General features: G+C 40.0%; 2 pseudogenes; one reads left to right on the forward strand and one right to left on the reverse strand.

Annotated features, from left to right (window-relative positions):
* Positions 1-1719: 1719 nt before the first annotated feature.
* Positions 1720-13080, reverse strand: LOC137260352 (uncharacterized; annotated as a pseudogene).
* Positions 13081-13155: 75 nt separating this feature from the next.
* Positions 13156-14138, forward strand: LOC137260353 (galactoside 2-alpha-L-fucosyltransferase Sec1-like; annotated as a pseudogene).
* The last annotated feature ends 9134 nt before the right edge of the window (positions 14139-23272 follow it).

Here is a 23272-nt window from a genome sequence, read left to right on the forward strand (position 1 = left end):
TTCGTTTGTGTATTCCTTTCCCCGCAGTTTTGGAGGTCGCTGCTCCCACATTGTGGGCTTGGTGAAATCCCTGCAAGGATTAAAACTGCATAATTTTACCCCTGTGCCACAGCTGCAAAGCTGTACAATTGTGCCCCAGCAGTGGCACAAACCTCGGGGCAGAACTCCAGTCCCCGTGGACCATGTGACTGTAGCGCGACCCACCCAGAAGAGAAAGAGGAAGAGGAAGCCAGTGACTTGCCAAATTAACACTACAGAAACGTATGTCTTACTCAAACATTAGAATCAAAGATTTATCCTGTTAAATATATATTTTTAAATAACAAGCCGTGTTTTTATTTGATTCATTAATATTTGATGACATAAATATTAACGTACACACTTCTGGCAAACCATACACCAAAGTCTATAAGGAGAAATTACAGGTATTTCACTATTTCATTCAAACGTGGGACTGGAAATTGTATTAGTGTTCCTGTCTGTCAGAATACCAGCTGTCACAGAGGCAGACCTGAAAGTTCTGAGGGACCAGGCAGATGCTCCACTGAGTTACATGGTACACCACACTGCCCCCAAGGTTCCAACTCCAGTTAGAGATGTGCAGTTGGGATCATTCTTGTCTTACCAGGTATATTCCATTATAAGAGTGTTGGTATCACCAAAACACCCTATGAAAATGTGGGTTGCATGCTGAAACAACCGACTAAAGACATCTGGCATCCATGATCACTGACTTGGTTCATGCATGTCATTGTATCAAAAATGAGTGGGTCAAACCCAAAGCTGTCAAACACTATACAGTCAGACCCAGAAGTATGTGGAACACATCATACATGCAATATTGCTGACAGCAGCAAAAAACAAGCAAACGACAAAACTAATACACATTATTTATTGTGATATTGTACATTATCATGGCGTTTCTGTCAATGAGACATATTATCATTTAAATGGTACAAACAACACATATAACATCATTGTTTGTACTAGAAAGTCAATTACGAAAGTGTAAATCAAAAAGATGGAAAATGATGAATCTATGAACATGATAAATAAATAAATAAATAAATAAATAAATAAATAAATAACATTTTCTATTCCAGTGGCAATTGCCTCTATATTAAGAGTAAAATATAACAGAATTTCAAGGGAAAAGTTGGTAAGACAAATTTCAAACAATAGAGTATACATAACATTTGAAAATTTCAATCATAACTTTCACAAGTGTCACTGATAGAGCAAATAGTGATAAGGAACATTAATGGGTACTCCACATCATATGGGTTTACAACGGAAATTTCAAAGTGTAAGTGTAAGTTAACTGTACGCCCTTTAAAGAATGACAATCATTCTACAATATGTATGACGTTTCATTACGTGAAGGGTATGTAACTTTCCATTCCTGAAATGTAATGGTGCCAAGGTCCCGGAAGGGCCCAAGGCACATTATTGTTGAAGAATAAAAAGTAATAGAAAGAGTACTAACTATTAAGATCTAACAGTTGAAACACATGCACATCCCTCCATTCCTGAAATATAATGGAGCGAGCAGACAATGGAATAAAGTCACAAATATAATTTACAGGTGCTGAAAAGTGAAGTTAGGCCTCTCGTATATACACATGCGTATACCACAGTTTGGATAGTTATTGTCTTGGAGTATTTGAAGGAATAAATATATCCTGATAAGATGGAAATCCGTTTTTTAATTTGTGGTACTTATTGATGTTTATCAGTGACAAAAATAGTTTGAAACAAAGTGATACAAGCACAAACACTCCAAATCTGATTAAGTCTTCCAAATAATGAAGTTGGTATTTTGTGTGCTACAATTTTGAATTTCTTAATCCTAGCTATAAGGCGTTCTATATGGATACGATGTGCTGCAATTTCCTCAGTGGCAAGAGTTTCAGCAGAAGTCATTTGGGTTTCTGAAGAGACAAAAGGTGGAATGTTTAACTCTAAACCTAATTCTGAAAGCTCATCCGCTATTGTAAAACCCCTTATCAGCCATAACTGCATCTCCTACTTTGATGTAACCATGAGTAAGGAGCGCCTTACGCACATCATAAACACCAGACTGTTCTGTAAATGCTTTATCTGAAACAAGACATTTCAATGTAGTACTTGATTTATAGTCACTGTACAGCTGACTCTGAAGTGCAAGAGCACGTGGCGTTTGAGTTCTGAACTCAATCAATAATGATAACAGAATTTGGAAAATCTCTTTTGAATCCTTTAGGCATGTTTGAAATTATGGTGCCTCTGTGTGACCATACACATAACTGTCCTAGTTTCAAGTACATGTGTTCTACCCAGGCATTAAATACTGCACCACTCGACTGTAATGTCAAATGAAATCTGACAGCAATATCTTTGAGACCAAAATTGTGCCGTAAACGAAAAAGTGTCAAAAACAAACAGTTCTCTGCTGACAAAGTTCTAATATCACAACGTCCCTGTTCATAGGTCATGGAAAAGCTCCCATCTTCTGGTACTAAAAACTGTAAGAGTGTCAAAAAGGGTATATATGTTAAGCCAGTGTAATATCTAAAAAGGTTTCTAAATTTTCCAGCTTTCCTACTGACTGTCTCTACACCAAATTTCTGTTCTGTGCTAACTTCTTCTTTATGTTTCTGTATTTCTTCATCCTTAAGGGTGATTGACTTCTACAAAGCTTCAATTGTCATTTGCTGCTGCTCTACCTGGGCTTGGAAGATGACCATTGTTGTGGTCAGATTCAGGAAATCAAGTGGAGATACTAGTATCCCTGTAACACAAAAGTTGACACACACATGATAACAACTAACACAAATCTCAATATCTGACTGAAACACACTTGTCTCAGTTTAGGACCTCAGTTCCACATACTTGCTGTTGGAGTAGTTAACATGTAGTAATGGTGTGTTAATTGTATGAAAGCCTACAGTCAAGATTTTACAAGCTCATATATGATATGATGTTTTACTCCCTTTCAGACAAGACATATCAAGGCAGGAACAACGCAGACTCACATACAATGCAAAGCGGAAACATTCCCCAAAACGCCTCCTGTCAAATTACCAAATGAGTTTCTGGCACTAAATGATGGATATGCTGTAGCTAATCCTGAAGAATTAGAGACAGATACCAGGGATCAGTCAAACAGTCTCCTGTGGACTTCATCCAGGTCAACAAGATTAACTGCTTCAAATTTTGGAAAGATTATCAACAGAAAAAAAATCCAACTACTGCCTTCCTGCAAACCGTATTCCTAAGGGGAAACAAACAGTATGTGCAAAGTCTCTAGAGTATGGCGAAAAACATGAAGATTCTGCTAAGTGCAAATATTCGGAAACATTTCAGTCTGCTCATATCCATGATTGTGGCCTTATTGTAAATCCTGAATTCAGTTTCTTAGGAGCTACACCTGATGTAAAATTATGCTCTACTGATGGGACAGGCATTGTTGAGATTAAATTTCCATACACTGAAAGGAACACAACCATTGAGGAAGCATGTAAAAACAATCAGTTCTTTCTGCAGAAACATTAAAGTGGATGTATACATTTACTTAAAAATCACATGCATTATGCACAGATTCAAGGTCAGCTTCTCATTTCAGGTGCTGACTTTTGTGAATTTATAGTGTACACACGGAAAGATTTATATGTGGAAAGGTATCCTGACTTACCATTCATGACAAACATGCTACAAAAACTCATTTTTTAAGAACTTTGCTAAACCTCACCTAGCTCATCCTATGTAATATTGTATCATTGTATGATATACACTCACAGTTGAAAAGGGTACTTACATGTTTGCTCTGTATGGGTACTGGAACTTTGGCTGGAAGGCAGACTGTCATTTACTCTGTTATCTTCGTCCATCGGTAAACTGAAAGTTATTAAAAAGGTGAAATATTATATGTTTCATTTAATGCCTTGTGAAACATTTGCATTTAACATTTGTATTATGTAACCTGCCATACATGTATTTGGGATTACACATTCTCAGTAAAGGACAGCTCTTGTACTTCTAGTGTTGAGTTCCATCCAGGACTCAAACCCATACCCTCCGAGTAAGCACTTTATTACCAGCAAGCTAAATCGGTTATCTAATCCAGTCAGCTATCACTTACAATGGGACTGAAAACAAAGTAAACTAGAACCATATATTACACATGTTCCTGTTAATCACAATCTAACTGGCACTTTGTATTCACGGATTCTTTCAGTGCTGGAAGCACTAAAAACGTGTACTATGTGTTGCATTCAGAGAACAACTGACTTTATGCAGTGTTGTAATACAACATGTATTAAAAGAATGATGTTATGATATGACACACATCATAACACATAGGAAAAGACATGTAATAATGGACCAGACATATACGCATCCAATATTTTCAAAACTGTATTGACACTCATTCCAGTTTTTCACATCAACTGTTCATGGCACCTGTGTACTAGTGGTGATCCGATTAATTGAAATTCTCGAACACTGGATGCAATGACTAAATGGATCATATTTATCACAATGGAACTCAACCAATTTTGGAACATTTGTTTGATTTAACTTCATGTTTCACAAGGTTGGTTTTGTCTCCTATATTTTGTAAGCACTACAACTCAAGTTCATTCCTTGTTATGATTGTGTTTATCTTAGAGGCTCCAGGAAATTAATTTTCCTAACATACTAGTCTTCCTTTAACACATGAAATTTGCAAATGCATTTCCTGCAATTTGCGAAAAACAAAAAGACACGAAAGAACTACAAGCTTTTTCTGTATTTTGTGTGCATTAACAAATATTAAGAGGAGAATCTGATAATCGACACTAACAAGTTATTTTTGGTGATTGCTCATTTTTAATGATCAACTGTGAGATTGTAACCAGTTCCCAACACTACTTGGTACATTCAGTGCTGACAGATGTGGAATTACTTGAAGGATTAACGTGAGGTCAGACTGTGCATATTGTCCATTTCATTAAGTATTATCATAGAAAGGACACAAGAATTAATGTAATGCAGGGACTAGGAAAGACAACTTTGACAATGGGCCATTTTGAGAATTAGTAGCCATTTTCTGAATTTAGAAAGGGGCACTGCCCTTGTATCAATAGTTAACTTCAAAATTTTACTTGACCATTTAATAATGTAATGGGCAAAATGGTTCATGGCTCCTGCCTTTCCCAGTCCTTGTAATGTAACCAATAACTAGTCATGGTTACAACAAATTTCTGAAAAACAAAACAAATCATGATGTCACAATCACGTCATTAATAGTATTGATTGGTTCATAGAAAGTAAGCATTACCACCAGGTACTGTGAATGTCACCTGCATAGAATACAGAGAAACCACAAAGCATCGCGTTCTCAGACAACTCCATGCAGTATGAGGTGAAATATGAGTTAACATTCGTAAGTTTACTGATAAATCTATAAAGATTCATATTGCATTTTAAAAGGTATGTTGAATATATATTTATTTGTGACATGTGCCAAATCTTTTAATGTCTTGCACTGAAGCAATGAGACACTTGATATGAACAATCTTTTTGAAAGCGCAAATCATTTGTAAATGTCAAATTTGATTGTAGGTAGTCTTTATATACCACTTTTTTTTCTCCCTGTTGTTATTTTATCGTTTGCCTATATGTAGTGCCTGTTGTAATGGCCATTTTCATATTTTTTTTGTGCTTGTAATTCAGACCAGGCTTCAAACACATCTTTCCAGAGCAGGCTGATGCGTTTCGGAATATAACGTGTCTTCAGAAACAATGGCCCCGTTTCTATAGGTACTAGCTGACTCACTGGTTGTTAAGTATATGGAAGATTATTTAAGTTTGAGTCATGTATGAATAATCTTCTGATGCATGATATTTTCTGGAACTTAATTGTTTTAAGTAGATCTGCTACTTTACGCCACCTTCTTGGTATGGTTTTGTTATCAAACATTGTTTTATTCTATCACGTTTAACTTTCAAATAACAGAAAAACATTTCTTTGGACCCCCGAGCTGTATGTAAAACCATTTGTCGTTAGATAGAGATGCACTCATCAACATCCATGATATTTCTTTAGAGTGTGGACATGGAGAATAGATTAGTTTATCCCAAAATTGGACATATGTTGTTATTTATTTTGCATTATCATCTACATGTATTTTATTAGCACGTCACTGGTTGATGTCTGTGATATTTCTTTAGACTGTGTTATGACAATATCCTCTGGTGTTTCCAGTTATGTCACTTTGTGTGCCAAAGACGTCCATCTCTGGTATGTGCTTATGTAAAAAACACTAAAATATAACCATGCAATAAATATGGAAGGTTGATCTGCATATATATGTTCATAAAATTTGAAATACTGTGTTATTTCTTTTGCATTGTCATCCACTTTGTTAGCATTACTTTGGTCATGTCTGTGATATCCGTGAGTGTTATGGCAATGTCATAAGGTTTGTCAACTGACACTAGTGACAATGTTTGCTGAAGACATTCGTTGGTAAACAGCATTATGAATAATAATCAACATGGATGATGAATTCGAATGAATTTATTTATAACGATCAAAAGCCTTTGTGTTGTGTATTTCTGCGTTTGAACATGATACATTTGCTTACCTGACACAAGGCCCAACCGATTGAACATCACAGCCAAGACCCAGGCATCGTCGTTTTGGTGGAGCTCTAACTGGTTTCGTGGCGCTTCCATCGGCACTGATCGGATCTGGAAATTCTTCCGTCGGGCATCCATTCACAAAATGCTAAAAATATTCAACAAAATAAATACATGAAACATTCCAATAAACACACGTTTACCGTTACGCTTACTTCACGTGGTGGGTGTAGCGAATTAGTATACATCTAACTTTAAGAATGTCTAACAGTATCGTTAAAGCGGGAGAAAATATATCCTGTTATAAGACATAATCCGAAGATGTATCGACATGAATTGAAAGTTGCGAGCTGGAAAGACCAGTTTATACCTACACAACACTCAATCATACCTTTGACCAGACGAACTTGTGTTTGTTAATGTTGCCGACGTTCGGTTGTCGATGGGGTCGGTCACACGCTTTGATCCACCGCGAATACTTCTCTAGCTGGGTCTTAGGTTTAGGAAATGGCCAGAAATGAACACTGACAATCCTATCAGGGTACCTCTCTTCCGAACTGCACGTGCCCCAAGCGCAGCGCTTCACTGCTCAGCATCGGAACTATGAATAAGCGCACTTCGTCTGTCGTGTAAGTATTTTCGAAAACATCCCAACCGAGTCTGGATCCATCGGCAGCGTTTCAGAATTATTGTTACTGGTTACTTGAAAACTTGATATCAGTCATCATTAATATCTTATTTTTGAGATTCAATACTCCCAGTATTTATCCCATTTTCACATTTCAAACATACATCAAATAACGCTGTGAACCGCGATTTTGTGTAGTGTTAGGAGTGAGTATTGTCTGTATATTTTTGTTGAGTAACAATTATTATGGGGTCACAACGTTTAGTTTTGAATAATAATTATGACGGGTCATATTTCGTATAATAGATGGTCAACGCTTTTAGGATTCTGGTTTTGCGGAAATTATCTGCTCTTGGTTTTCTAATTGCTGACTTCCGGGAGACTGCTAGAGTATTCTACAGTGTTGGTGATGGTAGTATGTGACCGAACTTTCGGGAAATGACTGCTTGTATATATAAAGGCTAGTTTCCGTGTTGTGGGGGACACACATACACATTACTGGAGTAATATCTTTCTGCGTCTGTCAACGTCTCAAACTGCTGTCAGACCGCTCGCCGTATTACATTCTGCATGACTGTTTCTCTCTCGCACTAAGACTTTGGTGAGTTTGCTATATTATATTTTGTGACCCATTGCCATAGATTTTGTCTCACATGTATTGTATTTGAAATCAGTATTGTGAAATGCAGAATTTGAACGTATATGACCAGTCTTTGTTCTTTTTTGCTGGTTCATAGGGGATTTCTTACATCGTTTGTCATGGCAAATTCTTTAACAGTAGTGTGAAAAATGGCGACATTTACGATGAAGCCTATTTTAAAAGGTAATTTTAAGCACTTTAGGTGTTGGTCTGAGATAATAGTGGATGGTATCATGAAAACAGGGAATTTTCCACAGAATTCAAAACTGTGAAGTGTATATATATATGTGTGTGGTACATTTATAATTTTATTTGACTTCAAAGTGAGGGGTGAAAAGGAAGGACATATATGTCCCTGTGACATCCAGGGAGTTAGATAATTAGTTTTTTTTGTTTTGGTTTTCACGAAAGACAATATAAAACGAGTTGAATCAAAATGAGGATATCTGTACTGTGTTCGACGTAATAGGGGCGTTACTAAATTATATAACCATTGGTACACATCATCAGTTCGTGAAACACAGTACAGTTATCCCCTGTTTTCACCACTATGCCACAGGAGGTTCTTGAGAGGCATGAGAAGTCGGTATTCTAATATACGACAAATGTTATGGATGTGAACTTCTTTATGTTGACATCCATAACATTTTTTCCTATTTAATGCCGCATATCATAACTATATATGCAACATTCATTTTGTTGATCACTGTAAACATGTAATCACGTACGTGACCTGTGTTATATTGCATGTCGTAATACATGTACATGTATATAGTTGTGGACAGGCATATTTATGCCCTCTGTTCATCGTCTGATGTGACTTTATGTTATGTACATCGCATATATTATTGTTATTACAGGGTGAGTTTTTCCTGGAATATATGGAAATAAACACGTGTCTCACTCATAACCGTAGTCTGTGGTTAATAACACATTGGAACTCACTATATCATGGCTGCCACAAGAACATACACATGTATTTCTATTTCTTGAACCTGGACACAAAAGAATATTTTGATGTGAGGCAGGATGTTTCGTAGTCAGGCTGGAGCGGACGAAAATATATTAATTAATATTTTATGGTGAAAATGGTGTCGAGTAAGACATTACACACGCTCATTTTAGCCGATTGCTACAAATTGGTCTGTTAGAATTTTTTTGCTTGAACGGATATGCTAGCCTAGTCTAACGTTTTGTCTCTGAATATATAATTTTGATTGTTACAAATATACCCATTTAAACTGAAAAGGAGCCCAAGAGAGACTGAACCTGAACATGAGGAAATCAAGGCTTGCTTCATTTAGGACTTAATCATTGCAGTGAGGGCTGGGCAGTAAATAATGAGGTCTTCAGGGACCGTGAGATATACTCACTGGCATGTGCTTATTTCTGTCACTGACAGTGAAGTTCTGAATCGATGCAGTGTTAACCATCACTTTATCACTCACTGACGTAAACATTTTCCTCAGCTTCCGGACACTTACATGTTTTCACTTATACTGGGCATTCATGGTCACAACTTGGTATATACTATATATACTACCCTACCCTTCGTTTGTTATATAGGACAACGGGGGCGGACTTATATATACTACCCTACCCTTCGATTGTTATATAGGACAACGGGAGCGGACTTATATATACTACCCTACCCTTCGTTTGTTAAATTATATAGGACAACGGGAGCGGACTTATATATACTACCCTACCCTTCGTTTGTTAAATTATATAGGACAACGGGGGCGGACTTATATATACTACCCTACCCTTCGTTTGTTAAATTATATAGGACAACGGGGGCGGACTTATATATACTACCCTACCCTTCGTTTGTTAAATTATATAGGACAACGGGGGCGGACTTATATATACTACCCTACCCTTCGTTTGTTAAATTATATAGGACAACGGGAGCGGACTTATATATACTACCCTACCCTTCGTTTGTTAAATTATATAGGACAACGGGAGCGGACTTATATATACTACCCTACCCTTCGTTTGTTAAATTATATAGGACAACGGGGGCGGACTTATATATACTACCCTACCCTTCGTTTGTTAAATTATATAGGACAACGGGAGCGGACTTATATATACTACCCTACCCTTCGATTGTTAAATTATATAGGACAACGGGAGCGGACTTATATATACTACCCTACCCTTCGTTTGTTAAATTATATAGGACAACGGGGGCGGACTTATATATACTACCCTACCCTTGGTTTGTTAAATTATATAGGACAACGGGGGCGGACTTATATATACTACCCTACCCTTCGTTTGTTAAATTATATAGGACAACGGGGGCGGACTTATATATACTACCCTACCCTTCGATTGTTAAATTATATAGGACAACGGGAGCGGACTTATATATACTACCCTACCCTTCGTTTGTTAAATTACATAGGACAACGGGAGCGGACTTATATATACTACCCTACCCTTCGATTGTTAAATTATATAGGACAACGGGAGCGGACTTATAAATACTACCCTACCCTTCGTTTGTTAAATTATATAGGACAACGGGGGCGGACTTATATATACTACCCTACCCTTCGTTTGTTAAATTATATAGGACAACGGGGGCGGACTTATATATACTACCCTACCCTTCGTTTGTTAAATTATATAGGACAACGGGGGCGGACTTATATATACTACCCTACCCTTCGTTTGTTAAATTATATAGGACAACGGGAGCGGACTTATATATACTACCCTACCCTTCGATTGTTAAATTATATAGGACAACGGGAGCGGACTTATATATACTACCCTACCCTTCGTTTGTTAAATTATATAGGACAACGGGGGCGGACTTATATATACTACCCTACCCTTCGTTTGTTAAATTATATAGGACAACGGGGGCGGACTTATATATACTACCCTACCCTTCGTTTGTTAAATTATATAGGACAACGGGAGCGGACTTATATATACTACCCTACCCTTCGATTGTTAAATTATATAGGACAACGGGAGCGGACTTATATATACTACCCTACCCTTCGTTTGTTAAATTATATAGGACAACGGGAGCGGACTTATATATACTACCCTACCCTTCGATTGTTAAATTATATAGGACAACGGGAGCGGACTTATATATACTACCCTACCCTTCGTTTGTTAAATTATATAGGACAACGGGGGCGGACTTATATATACTACCCTACCCTTCGTTTGTTAAATTATATAGGACAACGGGAGCGGACTTATATATACTACCCTACCTTTCGTTTGTTAAATTATATAGGACAACGGGGGCGGACTTATATATACTACCCTACCCTTCGTTTGTTAAATTATATAGGACAACGGGGGCGGACTTATATATACTACCCTATCCTTCGTTTGTTAAATTATATAGGACAACGGGAGCGGACTTATATATACTACCCTACCCTTCGTTTGTTAAATTATATAGGACAACGGGAGCGGACTTATATATACTACCCTACACCTCGTGAATGTAAATTGCATACTATTAGTATTTTCAAGCTATAATGTCATAAATTTGTTAGATGCAACTTGGGCAGTGAAAAGCAGGAAAGAAGCAGGACCACAGCACTACTAGTATGCGCATGCGCCTTGACCTTGTGACAAGTCGAGACTGCGAGATTGCGAGATTTTACGGCGTGTTTAAAAGTGACAGTCTCGCATTGCCGACTTTTGACAAAACGTACGAAGGAACAAGAACACGAGAAATGCGAGATCGCGAGAATGACAAATCTCGCGCTCTCGCGCGATCTCACATTATCGCACTTTTGGCACTTTAAGCTTGTTTTCAAAGCTCGAGATCGCGAGAATGCGAGATCGGGAGAATGCCTTTTACAGTATTCCATAGGTGACCCACTACAAACCTATGAGCAACAAAACATAGATGATAAATAGCGTTAGTAAAAGTTGCAATATAGTAATTAATTTATACTGCTTCACTTCACCAGCACGGACAGATACGGACAGACACAGAGGGACACATGTCAGCCCCACTGAAAATATTCAACCGTCAAAAAATGAATAGGTGGAAAATTATGTCCATATTATATTCACATTTTTCGCTTTCTCTGATACTGTAAACATGATTGTTTAATCCTACTGCCGTTTGGAACGCTACATTACACTGTTTACATTTTCGCGCATTATAGTACATTGTAAGTTTGACTGTCTATCCCCACTGACGCTGAAACGCCGGTAGTTGGTCAGGACGTCCCAGACAGGTCGTCGGTGGCTCCATTCTAATTCAGGGGATGTCAATATTCCGTACGTGCGTTGCGTGGCCTCCATATCGCTAATGCGGCATGACAACAGTGACCTGCAGTCTAACAGGGAATGTTCAGTCAGTTCCGTCGTGTCCCGGTGTCTGGTTTTTGTCCTTCTGAAGCATCTGCTAGGGATTTAGGTATGTTCTCGACATGATTCTGTTCCATCTTAATCAGAGCTTGAGGATTTGTGATTTAACTGGTAATGACGTTGGAGTTGTTCTTGCTGTCAATCACTGGTCAGGGTGGATTGTCAGTCTGGATTTGTCAGTCTCCACTTGCCGATCAACTGTAAGGGAGATATGTTGAAATAGCGCCTACCTTTTGACGTTGTATACTGTTTTACTCACGTGTAAGTGCCCACCTCTTAAAGTGGTACATTGTGATATGATTTAAAAGATTTTGATGAGAAGAAAGAATTCTAAGTGTTCCCGTTTACAACCTGATCTAGCACTGAGAATTCACATTAGTTTGAGATAATAGCGTCAAGTTTGTTCACGATACAATTTATCACTTTGATAAAACACTTGAGCATTCCTATTGCTGTATTTTATAGGTCGTAATGCAGTATGTGTATAGTATATGACGTCACAATCAGTCACCAGTTCTTTCTGCCTCTCGATTCTGTTGCTACAAGCAGCGTTATTAACCCCCTATCTATCAATCACTACGTCATGGTATGGATACTAGCGTGTGTATTTCAACTGACACCCATTGTCGTTTCAGGTCCATTTCGACGCGACCAATGACGACATTACAGATATCTAACACCACCAACACATCGGCACACGTCTCCCCACTGGTTTTGGCATGACGCTATATCTTGTCTCCTGGAATGCGCATCTGTCGTCGTCGGAGAAAGGTGGCGCTGTCTCTCGGTCTCGTGGCCGCCGTGATTCTCGTTCTCCTTCGCAGTCAGGTCGCACCGCCATCCGATGACGCCATGATCAGGAGTGACGTCACAAAGGAAAGACAGCGGGAAACGAATGTAATACACGGGGGTGATAATGGAACGAGACATCGGAACGGACAGAAACAGAGAAGTCAAACAATCACAACAGAAACAATGTCACCTCTGGTTCAAGTCTCAAAATCTAGTGTCACCAGCTATGCTAATATCTACCCCGATCATTCCTTTTTCGAAGTATTTTCTAAATATTTTTATATCGACCACCAACCAAGCTAAGAACGATTCCGAAACATTTAAGAAAACACACACAATGACAATTCTTGGCGGCGGTCGACTTGGCAATACGCGTCCCTTGTTGGTGTGAGTAGTTTTCACGGTTACACAGCCACGCTGGCAAGCTCTCACTTTCTCAGAAGAATCTTTACACTTAGTGCACCATCAAACATCTATTCTACAACCCAAACAGACGCCGTGAGGGAGTCGCACCCAGGAACGTTTGACCCCGGGGTACTGGTTCTCTCTCACAACATCAGCTGGGTGTTGGTAGGGTATTATCAGTCGTGGAAATATTTCACCAATGTCTCGGAAACAATAAGACGTGAGTTCACATTCCGTGATCACGTCATCAAGGCCATGCTAAAGGAAGTGCCTGTTCTTGCCAGCTGCGCACGACTAACAGTCGGAGTTCATATCCGTCGAGGTGACATGGCGACGAAGTATGAACGAAATCGAGGCTACAATATTGCTGACATTGGATTTTTGAAGAGGTCAATGGATTACTGCCGGAACAAGTACGAGAATCCGTTGTTCATTGTGTGCTCTGACAGTATCTCGTGGTGCAAAGACAACCTCAAGTCAGACGATACCGTTTTCAGGAAGGGTAGACCGGAAGTAGACCTGGCCGTTTTGGCTCACTGTGATCATAACATAGTTACATCTGGGTCGTTCGGATGGTGGGGTGCGTGGTTGGCTGGAGGCGAAGTTGTATTTTTCAAAAACTTCCCGCGAGAAATGACGTGGCTCGACAGACAGTACAACAGGGAGGACTATTACCCCCCGCAATGGTTAGGGATGGAGTGACAAAAATGTCCCATCTGTTGAAAGTTGCTGTCGCGACCAAACGTGCCAAGCAGACAGTTTAAATATATTTGGTTTGGGGGTGGTGGGGATGGGGTCGCCTGGTTTTTACGTTGTTCATTCGTCAACCGGAAACCGGTTCGATTCCCTAGATGGGTACAATATAAAGCCCATTTCGGGAGTCCCCTGCGGTGATATTATTGTTGAATATTGCTAAAAGCGACGTAAACTTTCGCTCTATATTCGCTCTAGTGATGTCTCTCTGACATTATAATGTACCTGACCCAAATGTATAGGACAAAATACGCGTTATTGTGAATGCCGGTCCTCGCAATACCGCGTATATTGACTGTAACACTCGCCCTAATATGGGGTAAAGTGTCAACTATAATATACGTCCAAGGAAAGGTTTAGACTCACTAGGCACACTCACTATATGTTATACATGCATATATAATTACATCAAACATCGATTTCTACACTAACTTGGGGGAATCATCTGTAAACCTTATGCAGAAGAACTGCACGAGGTGATATCACGCGCGAGGTGATATCACGCATCAAATTGCTGAAACAGCATATGTATAGCTGCGTTATGGTGTAAAGTTTTGTTGAAAATTCTCCAGTTTTCACAGATTTTTAGCATTTATTTAACTATTGACAATAATGTATGGTCTCTGGTGTAAGCGATTATAACGATTGAGGTTATAATCGAGGCTAGAACAGATTTTGTACACAGCTTTCACTTGTACGCTACTACAGACAGCTTCTAATAAGTACACTAAACCTATATTCACTCTTTAGGACATATCTTAACAGGTTACAACCAGAGCTCCAGAGAAGGCGCATGTTTGGGTATTTTACCCAATAAAAATCACATTTACTCCATTAATTACAAATCTGGGAGTACAGAAAACGCGTAATAATCACTTAAAAGCCAATCGGTATATAATACCTTGGGTACTTTACTCAAATGACTAAATTGGCTTGCGTATGATTCATCGCGGAACACAAACTCTACAACAGCACTAGCTGATGGTAAGTGATGCTTATATAAACAAATGCTGTTATAGTCGAAGCTTCTGTCAGGGGTTGCTCTAACAGTCACACGACTTACATGTTGAGTATTTAAAAATGGCTGCCAAATGTGTGGCAATATGACAATTACTAAAAACTTTTATATTCACTTATCTGGAAGAGTTAAGTAACCAATTTACTTATTTAGAAGAGTTGAGTACCCAATAAGGATAAAAACCTCCGTGTAAAAGTACTGACATTTTCAACTAATGCGAGTACATAAAATGCTAGTTACTCCTCATGAAAATGCAATTACTCATACATAAACAGACATGGGTGTGAATAATAAAATTGTTTTAAAAAATGTCTGGATTTCTGTATACAACATGTCTAATGTAGCCTAGTGATGAAAGCGTTCGCTCGTCACACTGAAGACCTAGGGCTGAGCCCAGTGTGAGTACAATGCGTGAAGCACATTTCCGGTGTCCGTCGCCGTGATATTGCTGGAATATTGCTAAGAGCGGTGTAACACCATATTCAATCACTTATCCCTCCCATATGTTACAAAACAACAGGCTCTGATATTCGCCCTAAATATCACACTTTCCTTCAACGATAGTATATAATAAACTGTAACACTGTTGTCAGCGCGGCTATCCCTGCATAGTATATTGTAACTGCGCTGATAGCCTAAAACATCATAAACTGTTATAAATAGTGAATATGTTGAATGACGTGGAAGAACTAACCCACTCAAAATACACCCTATTTCGCTTTGGTATTCATTTGTATCCAGCTTGTACGTCCGATGTAAATTCACTACAGTGTTGCGAAATATTCAAGTAGTACTTGCACTGATCAGATTCAGTCATAACTAGATAAGATGCCCAGGTAGAACACGCAACAATTAACTTACACAACTCTTTCCTAGCGTGTGGTTATACCTGTGTATTCTAAGTCGCCCTGTACTGTGAAATTTGTTAATCGCGATGCTGTGTCTGTGTAGATGGAGTTACCTCCCTTGTAACAGGAATGTATTCCCAGCGCAGCACGAGCCACGGTGCAGTGATAATCTCCCCGACACAGTGCTGTGTGGGAAGCCATCACTGGACAAGATTTGTGCCCCACAATTCTTCCTGGCTATGTGAATGGTGATTCCGTGATGGATGAAGAGGTAAACTCGGTAGATTCACTAACTGTTTGCAGAACGCTCAACACATTTATACAAAGCAATGGCTGCCTGGCTGAGGTGTTGAGCTACATAGACGGTAACCAAGTCACCCCACAGACCCATAAACGGGGCTGTGGTGCGCGTGATCTGGATTCTCCCGTCGGAGTGACAGCTCTTTCGGGGAGGGTTATGTCATGAATGCTCTTATAAATCGGGGGCTCGCCGCTAATGAGAACTGTCGCACTGCCCTAGGATATTCATGTACACCGATATACCTAGCTTGTAAGATGGGACACGTCACAGTGGTCAAGTCGCTAGTGAGGACCATGGGGTCAGCGTCAACGTTGACGTTGATTGGGGCAACTCTCCGCTTTGCAGCGCCGTCAAGTCCGGAAGCGCTGATGTAGTGAAATATTTACTAATGATAGGGGCTACAGTTTACCCAGTGCACATACCTCCATTTTGTAGCGGACACTGAAAACGTGGAAATGTGTACGTGTCTGGTGTGACATGGTTGTGACGTCAGGGCTCGTGACGTCACAGGATGCACACCTTTTCACGTGGCAACGACTTCCGGCAACGTGCACGTGGACATGGAAAAAATTCTCCTTGAAGCCTGTGGAGATGTTAATGCAGTGGATAGTTTTAACGCGGCCACAGAGGGTCATACTGAAATGTTGAGACTCCTGTTTTCAAACGGCGCCAATCCGCGTGCATGCGACTCAAACGACACCCCCGCTCCTCAGTGCGATAGAGTTCAGTGGCAGCAACATCAACGTTGTTAGATACCTCCTCGTCGACGTCAACGCAAACCTCAGCTCAATGAAGAATGTCAGGGGTAAGGCGCCTTTGTTGCTGGCGGTACAACGGGGTCTCAATGGAATCATCGACCTGATTATCAGCACCGTATAATGCATTACCCAGAATGACGTCACGTGGTGCAATCACGTGGTTGGAGAAGGGGAGAGCGCTGCTAAGTTGGTTATGGAGTCAGCGTTAATGACTAGAACACTTCAGGATATTTGCTGTTTTGCTACCCGGCGTGCCCTCGGTATGCATAGTTAAGAATGTCGACAAACTCGCTGTTCCTGAAGCTTATATAAAATTCATCCTGCTTGATCACGTGACGCCAAATAATATAAATACGAGTGAAACCTACGATATTTGTTTGTTGTTGAGACAGTTTCCCCGCGATGTGACGCCGACGTCTTGTTAATGCTGCAGTCAATGGTTTTCTTGTGAACAGAGTGAGTGAGTGAGTTTAGTTTCATGCCGATTTGAGCAATATTCCAGCTACAAGCTGGTGGGAGACACCAGAATAAGGTTTCACACATTGTACCCAGGAAAGGTACAATGGCACAATACATCAAGGTAGTCGATCCACTCAACGAAGTATGTGTGAAGTATGGCGCAGAATATGGACTCGGAGAGCGTTTTAGGGCGAGTACGCGTTTTAGCAATATTCCGGCTGTTTTACGGCGGTGGGCAGCAGAAATGGGCGACACACATTGTACCCATGTGGGGAATCGAACCCGGGTCTAGGCTATCCCATGCCTCTCACGTTTGTCTAATCTCTGTAGCCGACACAGAGGTAAAATTAGAGTGTTGAACCGAAAGCCGCCGATTATTTAATGACGTTGCAGACGACGAAGTACATAAACAATGGTTGCTAGGCAACTGTGATACGCTATGATTCTCGTATATGACACAATGTGGCTAATAAAAAGATACTACGAAGAACAAAAGATAAACGAGTGGTATCTTCCTGGGACACTATAAGAACCATTGATATCTGAGGAACTCTGAAACCGATTTGTGCACATCACAATAGAGAAAATATTAATGGTGTACCGCTTTGCTTTTCTCTGCTGCCTCCTTCTCTGAGATGAGTCGCCGTCGCTCCACCAGCTCCTCGTGAGTCAGGGGAAACCGCGACAACGCCTGCAACAGTTGGGAGCCATGAGAGTTGGGGATACGTACATACAACACAATGGTACATGATTACAATTTAGGACTGGTCTGGTTGTAGTTTATCGCCGCACTCAACAACATTCCAGTTTCTATCCAGTGTTTAAACCGAACAAGTGATCAACAGCATGAGCATTGGTCTAGGCAAGTGGGATACAATGTTATGCGTCAGCTAAGTCAGCGAGCCTGACCAAGCAATCCCGCTAGTCGTCTCTTACGATAAGCATGGGTAACACACGGAGATTTAGGGCTTGTACAGTGAGTGTTGAATGAATTGAAGGAATCAAGGATATAGTCTTCCATTCAGTAAGAAATTGGGTCAACTATTAGACTTATAGGGGGAGAATTTGAAGAGATTATGAAGTTACAAAACTGAGATTAATTTCCTGATGTTCCATCGCAAAGTGTGTGCGCTATTATTTCAGACAGCGTTCACTATAAATACAGTTATTGCGTCGTACAATTTTTATTACTAATACAGTTATTATGTCATACAGGTTTCATTACATCGTGCATTGTTAACCAAAACTTTACGAGTTGCGTGCAATATTCTCATCTAGATCATCTAAAAGACGATGGGTTTATGTCATACAACTACTGCTCATGATATAAGGGGTTTAGATCGAGCACGGGAATAGAGATATTTGCAATGTGGACCAGACTTACTTGATGGTGTGTAGATGGTCCATGGCCGGCCAGCACTGCTTGAATATGTTCATCATACATTCGTCAACCTTCCAGCCTGGAAACATGGTACAGTTATCTCCCCTTGAGAGGATAAGCATATTTACAGTATATATGTAACCACGTGATTGCATCTCATCCTCGTTAATAATTTCATTCATTTTACGAAATTTCACAATCTGACTGTAAGATATACAGGGTGATATCGTTAACACGTATTTACCATTTTAACCCGGATTTTCGTTACCAACGCAGTTATAGAGGTAAGACGGCGGCGTGCTTGGTTCTTGCCTGTTGAAACCGGCTCATGTTATCTCAGGTGACTAGCACTATCAGACCTGCACTTAGTATCTCCTACGTAGGCCTAAGTACTTAGTATCTCCTACGTAGGCCATAGTATCTCCTACGTAGGACTTAGTACTTAGTATCTCCTACGTAGGCCTAAGTACTTAGTATCTCCTACGTAGGCCTTAGTATCTCCTACGTAGGCCTAAGTACTTAGTATCTCCTACGTAGGCCTAAGTACTTAGTATCTCCTACGTAGGCCCTACGTAGGCCTTAGTATCTCCTACGTAGGCCTTAGTATCTCCTACGTAGACCTAAGTACTTAATATCTCCTACGTAGGCCTTAGTATCTCCTACGTATTACTTAGTACTTAGTATCTCCTACGTAGACCTTAGTTTCCCCTACGTAGGCCTAAGAATCTCCTACGTAGGCCTAAGTACTTAGTATCTCCTACGTAGGCCTTAGTATTTCATACGTAGGACTTAGTACTTAGTATCTCCTACGTAGACCTTAGTATCTCCTACGTAGGCCTTAGAATCTCCTACGTAGGACGTAGTACTTAGTATCTCCTACGTAGGCCTAAGTACTTAGTATCTCCTACGTAGGCCTTAGTACTTAGTATCTCCTACGTAGGCCTTAGTATCTCCTACATGGGCCTAAGTACTTAGTATCTCCTACGTAGGCCTTAGTATCTCCTACGTAGGACTTAGTACTTAGTATCTCCTACGTAGACCTTAGTATTTCATGCGTAGGACTCAGTACTGAGTATCTCCTACGTAGGCCTAAGTACTTAGTATCTCCTACGTAGGCCTTATTATCTCCTACGTAGGCCTTAGAATCTCCTACGTAGGCCTAAGTACTTAGTATCTCCTACGTAGGCCTTAGTATCTCCTACATAGGCCTAAGTACTTAGTATCTCCTACGTAGGCCTTAGTATCTCCTACGTAGGACTTAGAATCTCCTACGTAGGCCTAAGTACTTAGTATCTCCTACGTAGGCCTTAGTATCTCCTACGTAGGCCTAAGTACTTAGTATCTCCTACATAGGCCTAAGTACTTAGTATCTCCTACGTAGGCCTTAGTATCTCCTACGTAGGACTTAGTACTTAGTATCTCCTACGTAGACCTTAGTATTTCATGCGTAGGACTCAGTACTGAGTATCTCCTACGTATGACTTAGTACTTAGTATCTCCTACGTAGACCTTAGTATCTCCTACGTAGGCCTTAGAATCTCCTACGTAGGCCTAAGTACTTAGTATCTCCTACGTAGGCCTTAGTATCTCCTACGTAGGCCTTAGAATCTCCTACGTAGGACGTAGTACTTAGTATCTCCTACGTAAGCCTAAGTACTTAATATCTCCTACGTAGGCCTTAGTATCTCCTACGTATTACTTAGTAGGCCTTAGTATCTCCTACGTATTACTTAGTACTTAGTATCTCCTACGTAGACCTTAGTTTCCCCTACGTAGGCGCAAGAATCTCCTACGTAGGCGTAAGTACTTAGTATCTCCTACGTAGGCCTAAGTACTTAGCATCTCCTGCGTAGGCCTTAGTATTTCATACGTAGGACTTAGTACTTAGTATCTCCTACGTAGACCTTAGTATCTCCTACGTAGGCCTTAGAATCTCCTACGTAGGACGTAGTACTTAGTATCTCCTACGTAGGCCTAAGTACTTAGTATCTCCTACGTAGGCCTTAGTATCTCCTACATAGGCCTAAGTACTTAGTATCCCCTACGTAGTCCTTAGTATCTCCTACGTACGATTTAGTACTTAGTATCTCCTACGTAGGCCTTAGTATTTCATACGTAGGACTTAGTACTTAGTATATCCTACGTAGGCCTTATTATCTCCTACGTAGGCCTTAGAATCTCCTACGTAGGCCTAAGTACTTAGTATCTCCTACGTAGGTCTAAGTACTTAGTATCTCCTACGTAGGCCTTAGTACTTAGTATCTCCTACGTAGGCCTTAGTATCTCCTACGTAGCCCTAGGTACTTAGTATCTCCTACGTAGGCCTTAGTATCTCCTACGTAGGCCTTAGTATCTCCTACGTAGGCCTAAGTACTTAGTATCTCCTACGTAGGCCTTAGAATCTCCTACGTAGGCCTAAGTACTTAGTATCTCCTACGTAGGCCTAAATACTTAGTATCTCCTACGTAGGCCTAAGTACTTAGTATCTCCTACGTAGGCCTTTGTATCTCCTACGTAGCCCTAAGTACTTAGTATCTCCTACGTAGGCCTTAGTATCTCCTACGTAGGCCTTAGTATCTCCTACGTAGCCCTATGTACTTAGTATCTCCTACGTAGACCTTAGTATCTCCTACGTAGGACGTAGGCCTTAGTATCTCCTACGTAGGCCTAAATACTTAGTATTTCCTACGTCTCCTCACCATCAGAGTCTACTATCACGTGTTTCATTTACTCTAAGAGTCTACTGTTTCCTTCACCATTAGACTCTTGTGTTCAACTATACTACCCATCAAAAGTTTAGGCTCACTAGTGTAAATGTAGTCGCATGCTTCAATCAACTGTTCTAAACTAGATTTTGTAAAATATTCCATACTGTTTATAGGTACTGTTTACACAGGAACTGATGTATAACAAAACAAATTCGTAACGTTGACAAGATTATTGTCATGCGTTCAACAAATGATTAAACTCGGTGAAAAATGGCAAATTCTTATCAAAACGTTACACCAAAAGGGAGCAGTTCACATGCACGATATTGGCACGTGTTTGATGAATCATCCTCGTGCAATTAATCTGCATAAGGTTTACAGTTGTTTCCCCCAAGTTGGTGGAGAAATGCAGCTTCGTTGTAACCATATATACATATATAACATATAATTTGTGTTTTAAGTGAGACTTTTGATGGGTAGTATAACTGTTGCATATTACATTCATATGTTGGACCGACTGTTGTACTTCACTGCCCCGCGTTCATTTTGTTAAGCGTTGCAGTTAGTTCACTGTTACTTGTTGCACTTCATTTTTCCATTATACCCTGGATATTTCAAAGGTCGTTGCATATCAGTCATAATCAGTCATAGTCACGTGTCTGTCGGTGGCAATATATGTGTACTTATATCCTTATACCTATACAAACAACTATAATGACAATCTTTTGCAATTCCGCATTGCTTTACGCCGCATTCAACACTTTTCCACCAACACCAAGTCAACTTGTACGCAGTTACGAACAAATAAACTACAAACGAGCGTCATATCTGATCCAACCTAGCCTCATATAAAGACAAGCAAAACTTTCGCAGGACGACTCATAACGAGAATTTCGAATCAGTAACTTTTCCCCTCCTCTCTCTACGTGTGTACGTGCGTGTGTGTATCTGTGCGTGAGAGAGTGAGAGTGAGAGCGAGAGCGAGAGTGAGAGAGAGAACATCCATACCTGCAATTAGATCAAGGTCCACGTCAGCGAAATGTAACACAAGTGCATTTCTACTATCTAACGTCCTGCACAACCAAACATTTCTCAATTTAATAACCACACTTCAGAATTCGAACCTTCAAAAGGATATATACAGTATGGTTCAAAATTATTGAGAATAGCTAAAGCATTTCATATTATTAAACGAGAACAAATCAGATAAAATTGAATGTATTGTGAAAGTGAACTGACCTTTTCATGTTGTGTAGGTAACAATTTAATATTTTATCAAGTCTCCTTGAGCTTCACGGCACAGTCTAAGACGGGTAGGCATACTTCCTATCAGAGAGGTTAGTGTCTCGTGAGTTATGCTGACCCAGTATCGGACCACTTCTCTCTTCATGTCTTCAATTTTTGTCAACCCCTTTTGATTCACACATTCCTTCATCATCCCCCAAATGTTCTCAATGGGATTTAAGTCAGGACTATATGCAGGAAATGGTAATGCAGTCACATTTTTCTCCTGAAACCACTGCTTGGCATGTTTTGCGGTGTGTTTAGGATCATTATCTTGCTGCAAAATCCAGTCATTTCCATAAAACACATGTGCACTTGGAAGCAGA

This window comes from Haliotis asinina, chromosome 13 (assembly GCF_037392515.1).
Source record: "Haliotis asinina isolate JCU_RB_2024 chromosome 13, JCU_Hal_asi_v2, whole genome shotgun sequence".
Classification (NCBI taxonomy): domain Eukaryota; kingdom Metazoa; phylum Mollusca; class Gastropoda; order Lepetellida; family Haliotidae; genus Haliotis; species Haliotis asinina.